Here is a 24013-nt window from a genome sequence, read left to right on the forward strand (position 1 = left end):
GCAGCTCTGCCACTGTATCTATTATTGTTCATAAGTTTATAATGCTCTTTATTATCCATGAGTGAGTGAGATCATGTGGTATTTTTCCTTCATTGACTGGCTTATGAAGTCTTAATCCCCAGTGTGATAGGTGGGGTATTGGGAGGTAACTAAGTTATGTGGATGAAGCCATTTCTCTCTCTCTTTCTCCTCTCTCCACCATATGAGGGCACAGAAGCCAGGAAGAGAGAAACCTCATCAGTAACAGAATCAGCACAGCACTTTGATCTTGGACTTCCAGTCTCTAAAACTGAGAAATAAAAGAGTATTATGATAATTCTATGAGAAGAGTTCATTGCAATTTGGCGGATAGCAATAAGAAGAATGTTTCTATTTGATTTTGTGGGGAAGATGCCTTGAAAAATAAAAGCAGCTCACCTTGAATGGTTCATAGTTTAAAAAAGTCTGACTCAGAGTCTTTATGCCCCAATGACATATTTCACTTTTAAATTTGGCTGAGCATAAAGCAGCTGAGTGACAAATATGTGGTGGAACATGTCACTATAGGTCATATCTCCATGGCAATTTTCAAGAGCTGGTAAATGTAATAGAGGTTTGTACATTTCTGAAGCATTCAAGTGAGTATATTAACCCTTCTATAGTTCCATCTGAGTCATATAATATGTTGCAAGTATTAAAATCAGCTTATCTTTATTTAAAACAAATGTCAGTGTTTCTGTGACATGCTTTGAAATGGCTGTCAAATATTAACTTTGCACTGTATATTTCAACATTTATAAATAGCATTTAAATAACTCATGATCCTCAAATAGTGCTACATTAGCATTTTTATCAATGTTTTATATAACTATGGCTAATGAAGAAACAAACAATTATTATAACAATTTTGAAGAGATATTAGTTGATGATAGTGACAATTATTCCTACAAAATATATTTTTTGTTAAAACTACATAACACATACTATGCTTCAGAATGTACAATTTAAAAATAGTAACAGTTTCAGACTCCTGGATATCCATTTCTCTATATCTGGCAATTTTAATTTCATACAATTAAAGTATATTTTCTACATCAACTATGGGGCATTGTATTTGAGATTTGAGTATGGCTAACCAATAATAATAATAATAATAATATCCCAAAGTAGTGCAAACTTGTATTCTTTAAAAATTTTTTAGAAAAAAAAATAAAAAATATTTTTCATTTTCCTGATTTAAAGACAAATTAAAAAGAAGTAAAGAAGTTTTATTGATGTATTCATGTCCATTAGAGAGCTGGAACACAGAAATATCTATAATAATAAAAGTATAATATGCAAATCAACTGAATGGCTGAACAGCAGAACGACCGTCCAGGCGACCTTCTGGACGACCTTCCAGACGAAGCCAGAACTGCGAGGGCTGATGCAGCTGGAGCTGCAAAGACCTACTCTTGCACAAGTTTCATGCATTGGGCCTCTAGTATTTAATAAAATAAATTAAAGCACTTCATAAGCTGTAGAGTGCTGTAATAACAAAACCCCTAAACAATCCTAAACAATAAACAGTTAAAATCTCTCCCTCCTAGTTCTGAGATCCTTCTGCTGGAACAGAGCAAGGAATGCAGAGCATTTTGTGCTCTGCTTTACAACCAGTAAAAGCTTTTCCCATCATCCTGAAAGCTTAAATAGAGAACAAGTATCTGGCTGGACTCCCTTCTAGCCCAGGATATTTAATTTTTTCAGCTAGCATTTGAGAATCCTAATGGAATTCTACCACAAATAATCTCAATGAAGCATTTCTAAGCAATAAAATTAAAAATGGTCACTTAAGTTTAGATGATTAAAGTCAAGATTTGTTCTTTGGTTCCAGAATGTAGTTGGGTATACAGTTTGTTCAAGTGATTAAAAATGAGAATGATATTAATAGTAGCCTTTAGTGCAATTGCATAAACTTATTTTAAAGGATACAAATACCTCTTGTTCACGAGTCTTATTTGACCCGAACAAAGCTGATCCATGATGTGGTATTAATTCCTCTGGGAAGAATCAATACTTTTAATACATATAAAAACATTAAAAATGTGCAAGTGGCTCTTTGGGAGAAGTTAGCATAAACATTTTTATTGCCGATTGCTACTGTGTCCTCGTGCTTGGAGTATTAAACAGAATGCTCTCTTACTGGGGAGAAATTAAACTGATAATAAAGATAAAAGGCTTTAATATAAACAGTGTCCAGTATAAAAATAGGTTATTTAAGTTGGTTTTCTGCAACTTGGAGAGTGTTTTATTGAACACGTGCAATAGGAAACAAAGATAGGAAAGAAAAGATTTCTGTGCATCTTGAATCCTGACACTGAGGGATATTTATTTATTTAAGAAGACACAGTTGAGCAGTTTTTTGAGGAATGGGGAAAATTTTTGATTTCTTAAAGGGCTTACAATATTCTCTATGGTTTATCTTTTCCTTGATTCGGGTTACTAGTAATGTTAATATTGTTTTGTCAATCATGTTGTTCTTGATTCTCATGTAAAAATTGGAGAGATGGAGAGATTGATGATGAAAAATTGGTGATGAGGTTGATGGTTAAGAAGAAAAGAGACATTCATGAGGCCAGCGGGAAACACATAGAATGCCAGAGGAAAAACAAGGGGATTTACAAGGAGCTGTATCTCTGGGTGACACAAACATTTACTGTGTGGCAATTACCTAAATTATGGACAACATATATTTGACAAGCAGAAATAAGCATGTAAATAAAATGAAAGAAGTTATGCCCGAGAATAAATTCCTGAGAGAGAAGTTAGGAGCATCTGGTCATCAATTCTTTTGACCAACCAGCAGGTGGGACCAAAGACCCAGAAGAATTAGTCAGTGTCAGGATGCAAAGAAGAGCATTTAGGGTGAAAAAGCACTACGAGGAGGAGTGGAAGTCAGTAATTAGCATAGAATATTTATTATCCTAAAAGAGGTTGAGTTTTCTTGCTCACAGATAAAGTTGATGGGCCAGACTTTATTACCTTTTATCAGTTCAACTTATCTTTGGTCATGTTTTAAAACATTGGGATCATGAAAATGGAAATTGGTATTAGTCTATTATGAAGGAATAATAAAAGATACATAATACTTTACCTTGTCATTAAGATTTCAAAGTCTTAAAGCAGATAAAAATGTGGTAGCATCATCACCTTTCATATTTGATATAGTTTTTGGCATTGACAGCTCATGTCTGAAAAAAATGGCCAATTACTGCAGTCTTTGTGCAAAAAAATTCATGTACAGCTACTTGTAATTAAAAACAAACTGAAAGCAAGCTGTTCAAAGTATAACTAATGTGTTTTTAAGTCACATTGTAAAACACTTTTGGATGCACTAACATGGTACTTGATTATATGAAAAGAATTTTGCACTTTATTAATAAAAATGATTATGTGCTTTTTAATATTTAAAAGTAGTATAGTAAGTTAATGCCAACTCTCTTTTAGACTATTCCTCAATGTTACTATTTTTGACATTAAGCAGCATGATTTGTCCAAAAATAGTTTTCTTCAGAAGTGATCTGCTCAAATATGTGTTAACATTATCATATAAATGATGAGTAGATATATTTACTATCATTAAATGGAAATCCTCCTATATTGCACACACCACTTCTCTTGCAATTTTATATATTTTAAATGTATTCTTTAACATAATTATATAACGACAAATTTAATCTTAATATGTCAGAAAGTATTATCATCTTGCATGCAGTACTCCAAGGTTAATAATGTCTGGGAATATAAAGTGTTTTTGACTGTGAGATTAGTCTTCTTATTTGAAAAAGGCTTTAAATTTCATTTCAAAAAAGATTTCACGCCCCATGAAATTTAAACTATGACATTTAGAAAACATTCATTTCATTATAATGCACTGAAAAATTATAGTGCAAATGCTTCTTGTTCCTATCCATCAAAACTGTTGTTAGAAATGTAAAGGGCATATTTTCTTAGGTAAAATTATGCGATATGCTAAAAAAAAAAAAGAAAAAAAGAATGCCTCCTACTGTTCATTCTAAAGTCAGGTAATTACTGCTACCATTATGTTACAGAATGCTTTGAAATTAGGTCCTACAGTTGTTTTCAGTAGAGTTTATGCTTAGATAACCTTTTTCTCATTAAGTTTTCCATTTCTCCAAAAGTTTATGAAGGACTTCATATGCTTTAAAAATAGTTTTGAGGAAATCTTTTTATGTACTCTTAATATTACTTCTGTGTCACAAATGAATACTGAGATCACAACACACAAAAGTGTGGCACTTTTAAATACTAATGTGAAGATTTCATTTGTCATCACACAATATTTACTTGCTGGAGCTTAACTTTTATTTGAATGTCTTCCTTTATGTGTTTTTTTCTTCTTTTCCAAACAAGAGTTTTGAATATTTAAAAAATCTAAAAAATTCATATAGATTCCTACAAATTTAGAATCACAGTATTTATTATTATTTGATAATACATTTACTAGTGAGTTTTAGATCATGTCCACCATGCCTAAAATTATACCTGAACATCCATTTTGATTTTTAAGAAATTTTAAATTGACCTAATTGCTCAGTATATTTAAGAAGTTCCTAAGTGATACAACTCATACTATAAGAGCAATAATGGAAACCAGCAGATGCTCAATAAGCATTACTTTAATGGGCAAATGAGTGATCCTATATAATAAAGAGATGATATGCAAATTGATTGTCACGCCGCCACAAGATGGCAGTGCCCCCAGTGGGGGCGGGGCCAGCTGCTCCGCATGCCTGCCGCCGGAGTCCCCCTCAGCCCTGCTGGGGGCCTCGGGTCCTCCTGAACCCCCCACTGACTGACAGCTCGCCCAGGCTCCTCTAACGAGCTGCCCATCTCTCTCCTGCTCCTTCCCCCGAAGCTGAAGTTTGACTGTGGTGTCCAACACATTGGAAGTTATAACTCATGTCATTGAGAGTATCCTCCATTCCTCAGCTGGAGCTAGCTGCTCTGTGCGCCTGCCACTGGAGTCCCCTCAGCCCAATCAGGGGCCTCGGGTCCTCCAGCATCACCCACTGACTAAGGCTCAGGCAAGCCACGGATGGCCGTGGCTGCCACCCAGGGCCGGCCTGAGGAGCAGGCAAGCCTCGTATGGCGGCTGCCCAGCTGCTCAGGGCGGCCGAGGCTTGCGTTGCCAGCAGTGGCAGCAGCAGAGGTGTGATGGGGGAGTTGCCTTCCCCTGATCTCTGGGTCGCCTCCCGCCCCTGAGGGCTCCTGGACTGTAAGAGGGGGCAGGCTGGGCTGAGGAACCCCCACCTCCAGTGCATGAATTTTCATGCACCGGGCCTCTAGTGTTAATATAAGTCAGAAATGACATGTTGTGCCTATTTTAGTGTAAAATAATAATGACTAAAACATGTTCTAACAAAGATGTGTGCCTATGTTTTATTTCTTTAAAAATGTCATTATCTTAAATAAGGACAGATCATTTAAAAAAAAAAACAAAGAAAAAATGAAACAAAACATAAAGTATATACCTTCTTTTCTATCTAAATTGAGAAACTCCTCAGATGAGAAGAATAAAAGATCAAAATGTCATCTTTATTACTGTTGAAGACAATTGGTTTGTGGTCAGAGGTGTTTTCTAATCTTTGACCATACTGACTAATAGGTTTCCAGGAGGTGTTGAACATCAGTAAGATGCCACACTCAATACCTATGAGCCTATAAAAAAATATGTTGCTTTGGTGCTCAACAGTTCAGGTGTGAAAATAAATCCCTTAGACTTTAACACAATTAGATGGTTCTTTATGCTGTTCTGCAGACCAAATTTATATCAGCTGGCTAGTTCTAAAACTCTGGAGGGGAAGAGCCACAGAGTTATTTTGTAAAAGACCCAGACATGTAATTTTCCTAAGCTTCTGTTGAAGCAAATGGGAATCTTATCTGAAAATGTCACTTTTGTTCTGGGTATCAAAGATTTTCCACAAATAACTCTCTTAAAGCACATGAAGCAGAACTAGTCAAAAATAAAAATATACACATAAAGAAAGCAAAGGGAGAGAGTTGGCAGAAAAAAATAGAAAGCTGAAATAGACTCCTAAAACACTTAATATATTAGAAATATCAGCCACAAATGAGAAAAAAAATATTTTTTATGTTTAAAGAAATAGAAGACAAACTTATATATACCTGAAGAGAACATAAAACTATAAAAATTGATGGAGCATATTTGAAAAAGTTATTTCTAACTTCTAGAAATAAAAATTATAATAACAAATATTGAAAACTCAATGCATGGGTTAAACAACTGATTATACACAGCTGAAAGAAAATTAGGTAGAAAAAACTGAGAAAAAATTACCCAGAGCACACTTCATAGAGACAGATGGTTTGGAAGGTTGTGATGGATCATGAAGGTACAAGTTCCAGAAAGAAATGAAAAACAGTAAAGGTAGATTGATGACTATGTTTGATCCTTCCACATTTTCTCTCCAATAGTTTGAAAGTAATGTACTTTATTTCTTTTACAAGTTTACTTATAAATTACCACATGCATCTTTAATTTTCCTAATATCAATCAACAAAATTTTTCCCTTCCTGGATAATACACGGACTTTATACTTATTGTCATCCAATTTGTGTATTAATATTGTCATATGTTTTAAAAATATATTTTATTGATTTTTTACAGAGAAGAAGGGAGAGGGATAGAGAGTCAGAAACATCAATGATGAGAGAGAAACATTGATCAGCTGCCTCCTGCACGCCCCCGACTGGGGATGTGCCCACAACCAAGGTACATGCCCTTGACCGGAATCGAACCTGGGACTCTTCAGTCCGCAGGCTGACACTCTATCCACTGAGCCAAACCGGTTAGGGCTATTGTCATATGTTTTAATGCTTGTTTTAATTCATTATGACATTATTACTGATCTTACAAAAGAAGAAGAAAAAGCATTGAAAAAGAAACACTTAAGAAGCTGGGCAATTAACTCAAAATAAGATGGTGGACTTAAATACAAATAGATGAGTATTTACATTATATGTAAATTGTCTGCTGACCCAATTTAGACCCCCAAAAATAGTTAAGCAAATCATCTGAATGAAAAAAATTATGAAAGACACATCAAAACTGTAAGGTTATATAAGAAGTTAAAAGCAAAGGGTGAAAAAGGGCAACATCAAAATAAAATATAAAACAAAGCTGGCATATCTATTTGAATATCAGGCAAAATAGAATTTAAGTTCCATAGCATTACTAGAGATAAAAATGGTCATTTTTAGTGCCAATAGTTTCAATTTCCTAGAAACATGAAATGATTTTTAAATTGCAGATATCTAAAAATGTCTCAAAATACACAAAGAAAACAGAAATGAAAAGAATACTGACAAATCCACAATCATAGCAGTAGAATTTAACAAGTATCTTTCAGTAATTGATAGAAAGCAAACAAAATCAGTAAAGAATATAGAAGATTTATAGGCTGTGATTAACAAATATTACTTAGAGGGTACAAGAAAATATCACATCACATAACTATAGAATACACCTTCTTTCTTTTCAGACATACATAGAACATTTACAAAAGTTGACCATACAAAATTTAACCATAATGTAATTTTCCACACATTTCAAAGGATTGCTATGATGATAACCTAGAATTCAATTAGCAATCATGATGATATTAAGTAGAATATTTTCATTTCTTTGGAAATTTCTAAGAAATTAACTAAAATAATTTATGTGTTAAGAAATAAATCATCACAGGTACAGAAAATTATAAAAATGAAGAAAATGAAAAGGAAAATACTACTATATCTTAAATTGGTAGAAAAGAGCTAAAATATTAATTATGTAGAAAAAGTTGGAAATTAAAGAGCTAAATTTTAATCTCATAAATTATAATAAGAAATCTAAACAAATACAAATAAAATAGCAACATAATAATGTAGATAAGAGCAGAGATTAATGTTACAGAAGTAAAAACTAAGAAGTTTGAATAAAGCCAAAAAGTTGTTCTTTAAAAGGCAGTAGAATAGACAAATTTTAATGGTATTAATCAATGAAGTATACGGCACAAATAAGTAATGTCAGAATGAAAAAGAAGGCCTAATTACCAATGTTATGTAGATTTAAAAAAGATAATGTGAAGAATTTATGAACAACCTTTAGGCCAACACGTTTGATAACTTATATCAAATGGGCAAGGTCTTAGGAAAGATATAGCTTACCAAATCAAAGAAAAAGCCTGAATTAGTAGTCAAAAATCTTCCCACACAGAAAATTACAGGCTCTATGAACGTTGATATGCTATTATTGTTATAAAACAATATAATAATGGAAAAACATAATAAATTTGATAAACTGCAAATTAAGACATTTAAAAGGCATTTTCCATACTTACAGATGGTGTAATCAGATTGCTGTGAAGTTCCAGGGCCTTGGGCTGAAACGAAGCAGATGCTTATTGTCGTTCTCATGACCATCTCGCCCAAGCATGAACATCTCTATTCTCTGCATCTTAATCCTCAATCGTTCTTCTTTGTCACAGCATTAAAGAACTACATGTCAGGCCATACACATATTGGCACTTTTGCCTTTCTTTGAACCTTTATGAGATACAAGGATAAAAAAACAACAAAAAACATACTAATGTGTCATACTTAACATTCAAGCCTGGCTCTGTGTGGACGTTTGGACTACAAAAGGAATAAAATCAGCAGATTAAAAGGAACATTAGGTCTTTCTAATCTTTGAATTTTAAAACCTCTGTGAATAATCATGATGAGTCAATTTTATTTTTAGTGTGTCTGCTTCCAACAAGTTTGATCATATAAAGAAAAGGCTATAGGAGTTCTTTAGAACTTAAAAGTAAGTATATTGAACACCTTTCCATGGGACCTACTTTGAAGAATCACAGAAATTCCCAAAGGTACCCATAAACTTTCAGATTTCTTTTTTCCTTACCTTGAACTTGAATGTAATTTAAGCTTTTTATTGAACTTGAATGTATTTAAGCATTTACTGCTTGATTCTGTTTCACAATCCTAATATATAAAAACCCTGGGTCCCTCACATGCACAACGACCTGAGTTTCGACCCAGGCTGTGCCTGCAGCAGGCTCTGGTGCATGAGGACTTGTGGCAGCAGAGACAGGGACTGGGGAGGCAGGGCCCGCACTCACACTCACTCATAACCGCACACACGCACAGGCACACATAGGGCCCACCAGCTCCCAGCCTCTTCACCCTTTCTTTTCCTTCCTCCCAGCTCGCTCTCAGAGCCTCTCTCAGAATGAGGAAACAAAACAGACAGGGCTTGAAGAGGCCTGGATGGAAGGGAGGGCCAGCAGAGGGTAGAGCGGCCCCCACTAGCCTCTCCCCCTCTCAGCTGGGAAAGAGAAGAGGGAGGCCTGGAAGACTGCAGAGAAAAACAAAGAGAGACACAGACGGGGCAAGATCAGGCCAGCAGGGGACGGCAGTTGGGGGCAACCAGGCCAGCAAGGGAGGGCAGTTGGGGGTGAGATCAGGACAGCAGGGGAGAGCAGTTGGAGGCAAGATTAGGCTGGCAGAGGAGAGCAGTTAGGGGTGATCAGGCAGGCAGGAAGAGGGGTTAGGGGAAATCAGGCAGGCTGAGGCAGTTATGGGCAATCAGGTAGGAAGACAGGTGATCGGTTAGGAGCCAGAAGTCCCAGATCAGGCCTAAACTGGCAGTTGGACATCCCCCAAGGGGTCCTCGATTGGAGTTGGTGCAGGCTGGGCTGAGGGAACCCCCCCACCCCCATGCATGAGTTTCGTGCACGGGCCACTAGTGACTTAATAATAATACTAAGTAGTCATGATTAAAATAATAATTATCATACAAGTGGTTAACGTTTACTGAGATGCTTATAGTCCAGCACTGTCTTAAACACTTTAATAATAGCTAACATTTACTGGTATGTTTCAAACACTTTACATGGATCATAGGAATTTATTAACTTGCCCGTGTAGTTGTTAAATAGCCAAGAAACTGAGTCTAGGGTGGTAGTTCTCAACTCTAATGCACATCAGAATAACCTGTAGGGCTTGTTAAATACAAATTGTTAGTCCCAACCTTAGTAAGTCTGGAGTGGGGTCTGAGGATTTGCATTTCTTACAAGTTCCCCCTGAATCTGATGCTGTGCTCCAGAGACCACATTTAGGACCTGTATTTTGAGGTGCTATGCTCTATTGCCAGCATCTCTTTGAACCCTGCGATGACTCTGAGATTTCAATACTCAACTGCAAATAGCTAGTAAATACATACTAAGGTCAGAATTAAACCCATGTCTATCTGCCTCTATCCAATTTCTGTTGTAATAAGAGTGTGTATATGTGTATTTCATTTAAAAATAGTGTAATTGAGATTTAAAATTCTAATTCAGATCCCAAATTTGTGAGACCCATGATTCTCTGTGGAACTCTATCCAATGGCTTAAAAACATGGAACATTGTTTAAAATGCACTGCATAGTCCAAACTTTTGACCATTATCTCTATCATATGTAAATAATAACCGAGACCAATCTTTGTGTTCCTAGGAAAGCACTTAAAAAAAAATCAATCAACAACTTTTGTCTTTACTTCTATAATAATGGTTATATATTTCTAATTATAATCTATAGCATTTTCTGGGTTATTGTTTATTTTGAATAGCCCTTTATTAAAATAAATTGTTTTTAGTTCAATGTTAATGATTAACAATAGTGGAAGAAATTTTTCTCTCCAAATTACAATATACTAGAGGCCCGGTGCGTGAAATCCATGCACTCAGAGGTGTCCCCCAGCCCAGCCTGCACCCTCTCGCAGTCTGGGAGCTCTCGGGGGATGTCCGACTGACAGCTTAGACCCGTCCTTGCTGCTGCACTAGCCAGCTGTGAGCCCGGCTTCTGGCTGAGCAGTGCTCCCCTTGTGGGAGTGCACTGACCACCAGGGGGCAGCTCCTGCATTGAGTGTCTGCCCCCTGGTGGTCAGTGCATATCATAGAGACTGGTCGTTCTGCTGTTTGGTCGATTTGCATATTAGCCTTTTATTATATAAGATATTCTGTAGTTGAGTGACAATTCAGAACAGTTCATTAAACTAAAAGAATTCCCAAATTAATTTAGAAATTCACAGTGGAAAGAAAGACATCATGAAATTATAGAGTTTGAGGAGCTTGTGAATCTAAATTCCTCCAGGTTTCTTCCTCACTGAATACTTGAACCCCGTGTCCTATTTTTGGATATTCCGAAGGGACTAATTCATAAGGATCAAAGGCTCCCATATTGATCATTGCTGTTACCTACTCTTTAATTTTTTAAAGTACAACATTAATTTTAGATCAAAGCCTTCTTTTGGGTGGTCTTTCTGCTTACGGGGTAGAGATGGTGAGGTAGGAGAATTTTTAAATTTATGGGATATCCCATTTGGACAAATGCAGCTCATAATTGCAGTTTATCTTGGTATTTGAAGATGTCCGGAAATAACTTTGACATTAATAGCAGATAGCTTGCTTAAATGCATTCATTCATATTCTCAGGAACTTCCTTTGTAAGTCTAGCAAAAAGGTCAGCTATCTTACTTCTGCTATTTAGTCAGAGAATGCTATAGGCACTAAGCCCTGGTTAGCATTGGGCTAGAGCAGTGTGCTTGCCTGGCTTCCTCCAGATTCGCTTCTTTTAGAAGCATCTTTTAAATTGGGCTTATTTCAGGGAGAAGCAAACATTACACTGTACTATTAATATTTGAGTGCTTTTTAAAATATTTATTATACTATATTTTTTATGTGTAATTTTAAAAGGGTTTTGGTTTTCTTAACTGATCCAGTAGACCTACAGGCTCAATTTAAAATCATGTAATTTAAAAATAAAAAATATTATAATTCATCTCAACAGTGCTTAATTCTAGGTAAATCCACTTTATTTATGGAGAATGGTAAGTGCACTGGGCCCTCCATGGTAAAGTGTTTACTAGAGCTCTATGGAAAAACATAGTTCTTTACTTTTTCGATTATCAATACGCAACATGAAGGTGTCCTGTGCCATTTCTGGCATCATCATTAATAAGGTCCTGAGGCTTAGTCTCACAGCAGAAAGAAAATGCTTTATTCTTACCTGAATTTTCTAAAAAAGATGACAAGTATGGCAGGAGTACATACCCTTAGGCTTTGAGAATTGTCAGTCTAATTTTGCTTGATATTTCTCCCAGTAAATTATTTCCTAAGTTGTTAAAAAACTATCCCAATGCTTTGAGTGTGATAATCCTGAATGCTACCTTGCTTTTAGTGACCAAATAGGGTATTCTAAAGATTTCCCTCCTCAATTTTGAGCTCATGCATTATTTTAAAGAAATTTTAACTGCAACTCTAATTTAATGAATAAAGCTGGTGCTCATTTTCTATAATGTAAAAATTTTCTTTTGTATCAATATTGTAATTTTTTTCTTTTCTAAATACTTTGGGTTTAATTCCATGATCATATCCCCTTTCAGCTTTTTAAAAATATATATATTTTTATTGATTTCAGAGATGAAGGGAGAGGGAGAGAAAGAGAGATAGAAGCATCAATGATGAGAGAGAATCACTGATTGGCTACCTCCTGTACACCCCTCACTGGGGATTGAGTCCACAATCCAGGCATGTGCCCTTGATGAGAACCGACCTGGGACCTTTCAGTCCTCAGGCTGACGCTCTATCCACTGAGCCAAACCAGCTAGGGCCCTTTCAGTTTTTATTTGGTCAAGCTATAGGCATTTACTCTTTTCAATCTTTTTTCATATATCAAACTTTCTAGTTCTATTGGCCATTTTATTAGTCATTCTTGATTTCTCATGTAAAATGCCAATTACAAAACTATATAACCTCAATGAATTTCTGAAGCATATATGTGTCTGACAAGATTATATTTCTGTGCATTTTATGAAAAAAAGAAATTCTCATGGGACTCTTCTACTTATCTTCATACATCAACCTGACATGGTAAATGTGGAATAATGTGCCTGGATTACCAAACCTACTCGAACCTCAGGGAGTCATGGGGTTATTTGGACAATGTCTATCTTCTCACAAAACTGTGAACTCAAAGGCAGGAACTATATTTATTTTCCTGTTTTCACAGTAATACATATATTGAAATGGGACTAGATGATTAAATTTTGAGTTGAAAACTCTAATTTATAGTGTTATGGCTTTAAGTAAAAAAAAAATCAACATTTCTAAAACTGGGATTTTGGGATTATTTTACCTGCTAGCTAAAAGAAGTGCTTGAGTCCAAATAATTAAATATCCTGCCCCAATCCCTGATATTAAAATATTGTGTTATATGTAGAAAAAAAATAGTCTTTAGGCTAAAAAAGATTTAAATGTTGACTAGAATGTGAAAGTTTTGAAATTTTATCAGATTGTATTAGTCAGCTAAGATAGCCATTACAGAATACCATGCCCTGGGTAGCTTAAACAAGAGAAATTTACTTTCCTACATTCTGTAGACTATAAGTCCAAAATTAAGTTGGTAGTAAATTTTGTTTCCAGTAAGAGCTACTCCCTGGCTTTTGGATAGCAGCCTTAAGGCTGTGCCCTCACATGGCCTTTCCTCTCTGGGTGTGTAGAGAAGCAGAGAGAGCTCTCCTTTCTTTTCCTCTTCTTATAGGACACCAGCCCTACTGGATTAGAATCCCACCCTTGTCACCTCATTTAACATAAATTACCACCCCCAAATCCCCATCCCCAAATATAGTCCCATTGGAGGTTAGAGTTTCAACACATGGACTTTAGAGGGATACAATTCTGTTCACAACACAGATTTATTTTCCACTTCAACTAATACTCATTGCTTTACAGTGCTCCAGTCATTGATGCTGAAACAAGCATGCGTGGGATAGGAATGGGGGAGGAGGCCTGTAGTAATACAGCAAAGAGTAATGAAGGCAGTGCTTAGATTAGTTTAGGGTAGCCTTTTATTTTTATTTTTTTTATATATTTTTTGATTTTTTACAGAGAGGAAGGGAGAAAGATAGAGAGTTAGAAACACCGATGAGAGAGAAACATCGATCAGCTGCCTCCTGCACACCCCCTACTGGGGATATGCCCGCAACCAAGGTACATGCCCTTGACCGGAATCGAACCTGGGATCCTTCAGTCTGCAGGCTGACGCTCTATCCACTGAACCAAACCGGTTAGGCTTAGGGTAGCCTTTTAAAATCACTATGTTCTGAGGTGTTTTCTGAAAACAATTCGTTCTGTGATTCTCCAAACACCAATTGGTGTCCAACAATTCAATTCAATACAATTTTGGCACTAACTACTGTTAAAGAATAAAATTCAACCAAGTTGTCAGCATAAGAAACATCCAAACTTATATAAAAAATTTGTAAGTTTATTTGAGCTAAACTGATGACAATTGCAGGAAGCAAAATCTCAACAAATTAAGAAAAGTCTCCAGAAAATAGCAGTTTTGCAGCTTATTTTATACATTAGAACCAAAGGAGGAGAGATAAGGAGGGTTACATGAAATCCATTGGTGGGAGATTAAGGGGTAGGAGAAAGCTAAGTGGGGAAATCTCTGGGATCAGATAAAAAGTAAAACACAGAGATAAGATAATTAACATTTAGCGATCATACAAATGGTATGTGGGGAATAAAATTACATGAGGGGTTCTGTGGTCTTGTGCTCTGGTCTGGAAAAAGGGGATTTCTCTGACATTCCAATATGTTATGTGTTAACTTAGATGCTTACTTCAGGTAAACATTGACATTCCTCAAGGAAGCTACCCATCATGACTGGCTTTTAGTTAGAAATTTTTATGTTCAGACCATCCTATGTGGTTACTTTTGGCCTCTGAATTTGTAAGGTCTACCATGCAGGCTCCCTGAGCTTGTCAGTTTTAGTGTGTGGCCCCCTTTTTGCCCACAAAGTAAATGTGAGAATCTGATTAACTTTATTAAGTGATTCATGAATCTGGCAGCATCCCATCTAGCAAGAAGAGTATTCCGATGAGTTGCGCCAAATGGAATATTTTTATAGTCAGAAAGAGGGAGGGAACTAAAAAGTCAAAAGAGTGGATTTCCCCTTTGGGGAAATCAGGGGTCTTACTAGTGTTGTTCAGGAAATTCCGGAGTGATTGGTTTAAAATTCCACTCCTGGGAGAGGCTGAAACTGCTATTAGGTTAGTTATTAAGTTGTGGTTGGGTGAGGTGGCTTAGCAAAAGTAACTCCATTTTTGCCTGTTGTTTCTTCTTCTTCTTTTTTTTTTTCTTCTAATACTACACAGAGTTAGCAGGTAAACAGTGTCCCAGTGAGAATGTCCAAACCTGTAAAGAATTTTTCTGAGTTTATTTGAGCCCAAACTGATGACAATTGCCAGGAAACAAGATCTCAAAAGCTCTGAAAAATGACAGTTTTTCAGTTCCTTTATAGATTTGAAATTGAAGGATAGTAAGGAAGGTTACATGAAGGTGGGAGAAAGCAAAATTGGGATTGGATTACATGCTAGTGGACAATATTATATGCTTTCTTGAGAGTGGTTACACATTTCAAAGGTATGTTAACCTAGATGCACTAAAACAATGGATAGGGCTTGCTTGAGGCAAAGATAAACCTTTTACTAAAAAATTATATACCTGGGGCATGACTCATAAACTCCTGCCCAAATGGGAGTTTAAGATCAGGTCAACAACGAGGTTATTTTCTGTAGAACCCATTTTTGTTGTTGTTGTTTTAGTTATTGGCCATATAGGCTCAGTCCCACAAGACTTCATAGACTTCAGATGCCTGTAACAAATCCTGGGCCACCTTCTGACACCTGGCTATAAATTGGGGGTTTCCTAAACACTCTTCTTTAGATTTGTCTACTTAGAAAAGTCCAAACCTGGAGAGAATTTTTTTAAGAGTTTACTTGAGCCAAGCTGATGACATATGCCAGGGCACAAAACTCAAATTCTCCCCAGGATAACAGTTTTACAGCTTCTATTATGCATTTGAAATTAAGGAGGGAATGCAAAGAACATTATGTGGAAGTGAGAGAATGGAAGGTGGGGATTGAATTATAGGCTAGTTAACAAGATAATGTATTCTCTTTGAGGAATATTACTTATGGTATTTCAAAGGTGTGTTAACCTAGGTGCATAAGAACAATGGACAAGGCTGGAGTGTAATTACCCACCATGACTCACCAAGTTAGGAATTTATGATCATATTACCCTGTGAGTTTACTTTCCATAGGATGCCTTTTTTTCATTAACAGTTTCAACAATTTGATAGAATGGCTCACAAAACTCAGGAACACACTTTATTTACATTTACTCGTTTGTTATAAAGAAAACAATGCAGGAACAACCAAATTGGAGAGATGAGTAGTTCAAGTTATAGGGGGCTAAGGTGGGAGAGAGAGAGAAAGGGTGAGGAAAGAGTGTATTCCATCTAAAGAGCCTTGCAGAATCATGTCCTGAGGGCTTTTAGGGGAGCATCTCAATAGAATATTCATCAACTTTCCAGGTGTGCCCTCTGGTGGTCTCTCCACTGATTGGGCTGTGCTAGGGGTTATTAGTCAATCTGGTTGGCCTTGAAGTCAGCTATGGGGTCACTTTGGCTATTTTTGCTGCTTTTCTGCAAACACAGCTGAAACACGGTTATCTTCCAGGGATTGATATTTAAGAAGTGGTCCTGCAAGGGCGTATAGTTTTGCCCTTTCTAGGCACCTGGGGCTTTTCACCCTAGTTTTCCTCTATACCTGGCCCATCATTCCTACTTTGCTCATGCCTGTCTAACTGCCTACTAAATTCTGAGTGAGGTTTTCACAATAGTAAATAATGGAAGAAAAATCCATGGCACCCTCGGTAGACAATTATTTCTTTTCTTATATCTAGAATCAACTTTTCTTATTACATACTTAGTATTTCTTTTTTTAAAAAAAATTTTATTCATTGATTTTAGAGAGAAAGAGGAAGGGGAAGGGAGAGAGAGAGAGAGATATATCTTTGTTGTTCCACTTATTCATGAATTCATTATTTGATTGTTGTAAGTGCCCTGACTGGGGATCAAACTCGCAACCTTGGTTTATTGGGACAATGCCCTAACCTAACCAACTGAACTACCTGGCCAGGGCCACATAGTATTTCTCTCTAAATATATTATTCATACCTTGGATATATAGTTTTAAGATTCTTGAAATTTAAAAGTCCATGAACGTTAAGTACCATTGCTCTAAAAAATTGTGTAGAAAATTTGTAGAGTCCCCCAGGGGACTACACCACAAATTATTAAATGTCTGAAAAAGTTCAGAAATAAGTTATGAAAACATTAAAAATTGTGCTCTTTTGGTTGAAAAAAAATGACCCTCTCTCTCAAATACCAAAAAGGGATTTTATACTTTAATCCTTTTATCAAGTGTTCTCCATATTATTTTAAATGGTAGTATCAATTGGTAATTCCCGTTTAATGCTTTAACTTAGAATAGTTAAATTTCAGATTTTAAAATGTATCTGTAGGGATAGGAAATGGCAATCTTTATTGAACCTTTTAAAATGAGGCATAATAACCACATTAGCTTTGTATTCATATGGTAGACTACTTTTTTGGTAAAATCACTCATAATAAGATCATTATGGCAACTAAAATTGTTATGAATTCTGAGAGGTAATTTTCATATTGAGAATTCTTTGATACGATAGTCTGATGGTGACATTTCAAGGTACTTTGCACATTACCAGGTATTTTCTGCATGGTCCTTTCCCCTCTAGGCTTGTGGTAAGCATGGGATAGAGCCAATGTGTTTCCCTTTATAGGGCAAATCAGGAGTGGATATTTGTTAGAACATTTTTTCTGTCATCCCAATTTAGCTGAGTTGTGCCAACCAAGCTGATTACATAGCAATTTAGTTTTTTGGCAGATTTTTCTGCCTTTTGAGTAAGGGTAAAGGTAATGTTCTCTGTAAAAAAGATACACCCAACCCTGTTTAATATATCTGAAGAGCATTAAGGCAATGTCATGGCAGTTTAGATGTTGAAGCATGGAGATGAAATCTTGGTAAGGACAGATTCACTGCAAATAGCAGTTATCATTAATGTGGCCAACTACAGCTATGGTTTAATTTCTTTTCTCTCAGATGTCATCCCAAATCCCTAAACTATCCTATAATAAGGGGAAAAATGACCCATGTCATAGATCTTTATGTGTTATCAGGTTTTTACTGTCAAATATGAGTGAATACTGAAAACACTCAGTAATATGATGGTAATTACAGATAGGGATGTAAAATTAAATCTACCTACATTTTTATGTTAGTGATGACTAGAGGAAAGGGATTTTGCAGGAACATAATTTTTAGGAAAGTGGCTAAATAATTTAGCATAACACTCAACATTTTTTCTGTTTTAAGTAAAATGTCTACACTCAGACCACCAGGTATACCTTTTAATTTGTTGAATTCTCATTAAATGACCGAGGAAGCATATTTTAAACATTTTTTATGCTGGATCACAATAAAAACAAAGGTATTTAAGAAGCAGTGAGAGTTTGTTCATGTCTTCTTGAACCAAAATGAAAGAGAAAAATGAGTGAATTTTCTTGGTAAATTTAATTGGCACATAACAACATTAATATCAGAAAAATATAATACTTATGGACCAGGTACTTGTCTAACCATTTTACATATATTAACTCATTTAATCCTTCCAATAACACTGTCAAGTTGTTAGTATAATTATCCCCATTTTACAGATGAGAAACTGAGTCAATGGGGGGTTAAGCTACCCAGGTCACAAAGCAGGAAAGGTTAATCTGGGATTCCATTTTATACAGCATACCACTGGAGTCCCTTACTTACATAGTATACTCCACTGTCACTAAAGTAATAATAAAACTAACTCTCATTCCTTCTCTACTCTAGGCACTGCTAACACAATTAGCCCTCATGAAAACCATATGGGGTATTATCACTATCCATATTTCTCAGAGGAAGTCTCTGAAACACAGAGAGGTTAAGTGGCTTAACCATCACAGCTAATAAATAATGGAGCTATGATTCATACTCAGAAAATCTAATTGGAGAATCTGCTATTACCTGTTCTGGTATTTATCTGTCTAATTTTTCAAGTAGGCAATTAATTTAGAAAAATCATAATCAAAATTTAGTGATTTGTTAAGGTTGCTCTTTTTTAAGTTTTACATCATTTATGAGGTTTAGACCAATGAAAAACCCTTATGCTATGCAAGGAGCAATGAAATTGGTGCATAGATCTATCAACTTTGCTATGAATTTTCTCGGTTGGTCCATTGGGTTGATTGACTTCACTGGATTACTGTTTTAAAATTTATTTTCTTTTTATTTTTTAACGTAGGTATAGTCATAATCTGCATTAGTCCACGATTAAAATCACTAAATTGATACATACCTTAGTACAGTGGTTATGAGCACCTGATCTCAGCCCAAATGGCTTGGGTTTGAATTTTCCACTGAATGGCTGTGTGATCTTGAGCAAGTTGCCGAACCACCTATGCCTCACTTTCCTCATCTATATAATAGTAACAACAGTAGCCCCAGTATCCTAGGGTTTTTGTGAGGACTAAGTGGTCTCTTCTGTGTAAAATGATTAGAACAGTACCTTGAGAATTGTGTTATTATGTCTGAGAATACTAATTCTTCTGCTCTTCAGGATAATATCATCTTAGGGCTGCGGTTTTTACCTGGACCACTCTTTCCTCCAGTTGAGTACATGCCTTATCACCCATTTCCTTTAGGTTTTTAGTTAAATGCTATCTTTAGTGTAGGCCTTCGCTGGCTAAACTCTCTAAAATCATAGTGCCTTCCCTAACCTCCACATATTATTTATCCCCTTTCCTTCCTTTATTTTTTATTTATCTCCTTATATTTCTCACTAACATTTCTTTTGCTCCTTTGTGTTTTTTAGATGCTTTATGTTTTACTTACCTACTCCTGTTTAGAGTCTGTCTCCCTCACTAGAATATAAACTCCATGAGAACAGAGATTTCTTTCTGTTTTTCTCTGGGCTGTGTCCCTTACACCTAAAAGAGCATTGGTACAGAGTAGGTACTTAATATTTGTTCCCTGCCTGCATGAGTATTTCCTCTCAATGTAAGAAGGTATCACATGACAGATGTTATGTGATATCTTTGGTTTTGTATTAAAGACGACACAGACACTTGAGTTTTCATAGAGCTATAAAACCTGCTGCTAGCCTTGCTGAATGAGAAAAAGATGCTGCTTTCTCTAGGATGCAGCCCTGAGCTAGGGCACGTGACTTGGTTGGGAAGCAGAGCATAGATTTCAGGCTACCACCTTTGTACTGGGTAGAAGTGCAAACTCTTTTTTATTGAGAGGATCAATAATATGATGAATTAAAATATATTTTTTAAAAACTAAAAGTTGATGAGTAAATATCTATCATCATCTATCTATTGTCTACTTAAGTATTTAATCAATATATGCATATGAAATAGGATTCTAATTTTTTTCTTTATCTATTCTGATGAGGTTGACAATATTTATTTGACAGCAATATGTTTATGTAAACTTTTTTTCAGTTATTTAAAATACAAAGAATAATTTCAACATAGATCACTGCAATTAAAATCAATTAAAAATTTCTTGAAAGTTTACTTTTAAATGCCAGAAAATTTTTGCTAGTGAGAATCAGAGCAGCCTTTTTAGTGTTTTAATTCAAAACTGTCTCATTATAACCTGGTTTTGGAAATTTTTAATTGAATCACCAAGAAAAAATTTGGACAACCTCTATAATAGGGTAAAGAATTTCTAGCTAGAAAACTTTAAAAGAAATATTTTCTGGCCTCAAATTAGAAACACTAGGTGGTCTGTGATTTCATTTGCAATTTTGCATAGATTAAAATGCCTAAATTATATTAGTAATTAAGGATATCCCTATATGTTTTTATTAATATAAAGTTTTATTTTTATTTTTCATCTTCAGATATTCACATATAATTTCTATACCTAGATACTTTTTTCTCCATCATCATTTTGTCTCAGAAAAAAACAATGTAAGTTGCAATGAAAGGGGAATGTATGAATTGCACTAACATGTCAGAGTGGTCTCTAAGAGCTTTTTCTCCATTCTTGGCTAAAGGCCTATATGACATGTGAGAAGAGCTGATGACTACAATCCAGCATCTTAGATCATTTGGACAGGCTCAATCTTCCTAGGTATAGTCTACTCAGTATTTCTCTGATTTGAAATTGTGATTTCTATCCAGTTATCTCATTCCTAGACTGTCTCCCTTCATTTACTTCAGTTGTACATTAGTCTGGCTTTAAAATCAGTTTCTTTTCTAAACTTTTTCTCTTGGATTAACCTGACTGTGCAATTTGCAGTTTGGGGTCAGTCCAACTTGAGCTGAGACCTGTACTTAGAACTTCAGCACAGTCTGGAATTCAGATATAAGGAGGAAGATTCACCTACTCTTACAAGGAATCAGAGAATGTTCAAGGAGAGAATACTCATCAAGCTGAGAGTGGAAGGATGAGTAAGTATAAATAAGTAAGGATAAAGAAGGGCAAATTAGCATGAGTGGCTGAGGAACACCATGAACTTAGTTATTCAAGAGATAGGAGCTCATGGATTATGGTAGCAGGTGTCTTGAGGAGAGTGCTGAGAGACAGAGTGTACTAGGAGGTATCACAATGGCTTTTAAGACTTAATTTAAATTTTATGCTGTTGGCCATTATTACTTATCCTATATAATAAAAGGGTAATATGAAAATTGACCCTAACAGTAGAATGACTGGGAATGACTGGTCACTATGACACACAATGACCACCAGGGGGCAGATGCTCAATGTAGGAGATGCCCCCTGGTGGTCAGTGCACTCCCCCAGGGGGAGGTCTGCTCAGCCACAAGCCAAGCTGCCAGCTGCCAGTACAGTGGTGGTGGTGGAAGCCTCTCCTGCCTCCTCAGCAGCGCTAAGGATGTCCGACTGCAGCTTAGGCTTGCTCCCCGCTGGCAAGTGGACATCCCCTGAGGGCTGCTGGGCTGCCAGAGGGATGTCTGATTGCCAGCTCGGGCCTGATCCCCCAGGGAACGGGCCTAAGTCAGCAGGTGGACATCCTCTGAGGGGTCCCAGACTGCGAGAGGGCATAGGCCGGGCTGAGGGACCCCTCTCTACCGAGTGCACAAATTTTTGTGCACCAGACCTCTAGTCCATAACATAATAATCTAATGCTTATCAAGATTGAATAAGAGATAAAGCTTTTGATACTCCTTTAAAAACTATAAAGTACCAATGTTTACACACAATTTGCTTTAAAAATATAAATTAGAATCACATGAAGGTAATATATATATTAACACAGTTCTAACTTGCATTCTAGACTATTTTCTTAAGGATTAGATTTACAGTCAGTGATAAGGTAATCATATTTATCTCTGAGAATGCCCATGGGAGCAGGTGACTATTATTAGTATCATATATCACGAGTAGAGTACAATTGAGATCCTCCTGAGAAAATTGTGAGGATGATGAAGCTAGATAGGTTGGTTGGGTCCTGATTTTGAAAGTTCTTGAATGATATGTTAAGCACAGCACTTGAGTGTACTGGAGAATCATTTCCAGTTTAGATCCATGTTGCTGGAAGAATTCAGCAGCAATGTGAGTGCAAGAGATTGGAGCTTAGGAGACCAATTATAGGGAGGTTGTAATGTTGAAGTGATGATGACCTGATTCAGGTCATGACAATGGGGATGGATGAAGAAGGTGCAATGAGTCACCACAGAGATAGAGAAACAGATTATAGCAACTAAATATAAGTGGAAAATTAAGGAGATGGCAAAATGAAAAATGTGGGGTGGTTGTATTGGTAGGATGATGATGTTATTGAGTACAGTCAAACTCAAAGAGATGGATCAACTATTTGGGGAAAATAATGAATTCAGTCTGGACAATTTTGTACTTAAAAAACTCCTGGAACAGCTATGTGGACAAGCTTGATGATAATAAAGTAAATACAACATTTATCAAACACTTATTTGTTACCAGACACTGGGATGCATGCATTTTTCTCGATTTAAGCATGAAAAAAGTGAGCCTTTTTGAAGACAATAATTTGGCCTATGAGTGGTGGCTGGGAGTTGAACATAGTCCCTTTGGCTCTAAAGCCTGTGTATATATCCTTAGCCACTGCACCATACAGATTCTGTAGCTTAGAAGAGGTATTAGGGATTGAGATGGGGATTTGAGAGCTATTAGTTTATAAATGATCCTCGTGGTTTTAAAAGGAGATGAGATTTCCTAGGGAGAGACTGTAGAGGAAGAATGCTGGCAGAATACATCTGTACAACTTAAGCAGAATAAAGTTATGATAGACATGTAATGTCATGCAATGTTGTAAGACTGCTTTACATTGATTTCCTGTTGTAAGCAAATGGCTTTCTGAGAGTAGTAATGTCCTTTTGTTCAACGCAGTTCATCTCTCATTTATTTTTGGGAGATGAAGTCAGTTTAACAATATGTATGACATTCTTTTCTTAAGAAACAGATGAAGAGGTGACCTTCTGTACTGCTCTCTGAAGGTAGGTTAAAATGCAAGTATTGGGGTTAGATGAACTGTCTCTATTTCTCTGTAAGACTATGATTATTTTGCTTCTTTATTTCACTTGGTATAGCTAGATTTATTCACTATTGATCAGGATGATATACTGGGAGGAAAATAATTGGAAATTATAACATAAAAGAAAGAAAACACCTAGCTTTTTAATGTTACTCTACAGGCCCATTTAGAATTATTATTTTTTGTGTAATATAAAGAAATAAAAATTCTTCATTGTTTCATAGTGCCCTTCAGCCTACTTTTCAAAATTTATTTTCAAAAATTCTTTTCTAGTCATAATAGGAGGGACAACAAATTTTAAAGAATGCAGAAGTCTCTAACATCTTTGTTTCCAATACATTTCCTAGTACAAACCATCTGCCACTGTGCAGAATTTTTTTCGAAGGTCAAGAATATTTTGATTTTTTGGGGATGAAGAAACCCTCATTAAAATGGAAATAACTCTGGACAGGGTAAC

The 24013-nt window shown here is 36.0% G+C and overlaps 1 long non-coding RNA gene across 1 annotated transcript in view; it reads right to left on the minus strand.

Moving 5' to 3' along the window:
- LOC139004967 (uncharacterized) overlaps window positions 1-8590 on the minus strand; it is a 49180-nt gene extending 40590 nt beyond the window's left edge. The window contains exon 1 of the long non-coding RNA XR_011470633.1: window positions 8385-8590. This is a non-coding gene — a long non-coding RNA (uncharacterized lncRNA). The remainder of the gene's footprint in view (window positions 1-8384) is intronic.
- Window positions 8591-24013: the final 15423 nt, after the last annotated feature.

This window comes from Myotis yumanensis, unplaced genomic scaffold (assembly GCF_028538775.1).
Source record: "Myotis yumanensis isolate MYYU_CA2020_CCGP unplaced genomic scaffold, mMyoYum1.0.hap1 SCAF_3, whole genome shotgun sequence".
NCBI lineage: Eukaryota > Metazoa > Chordata > Mammalia > Chiroptera > Vespertilionidae > Myotis > Myotis yumanensis.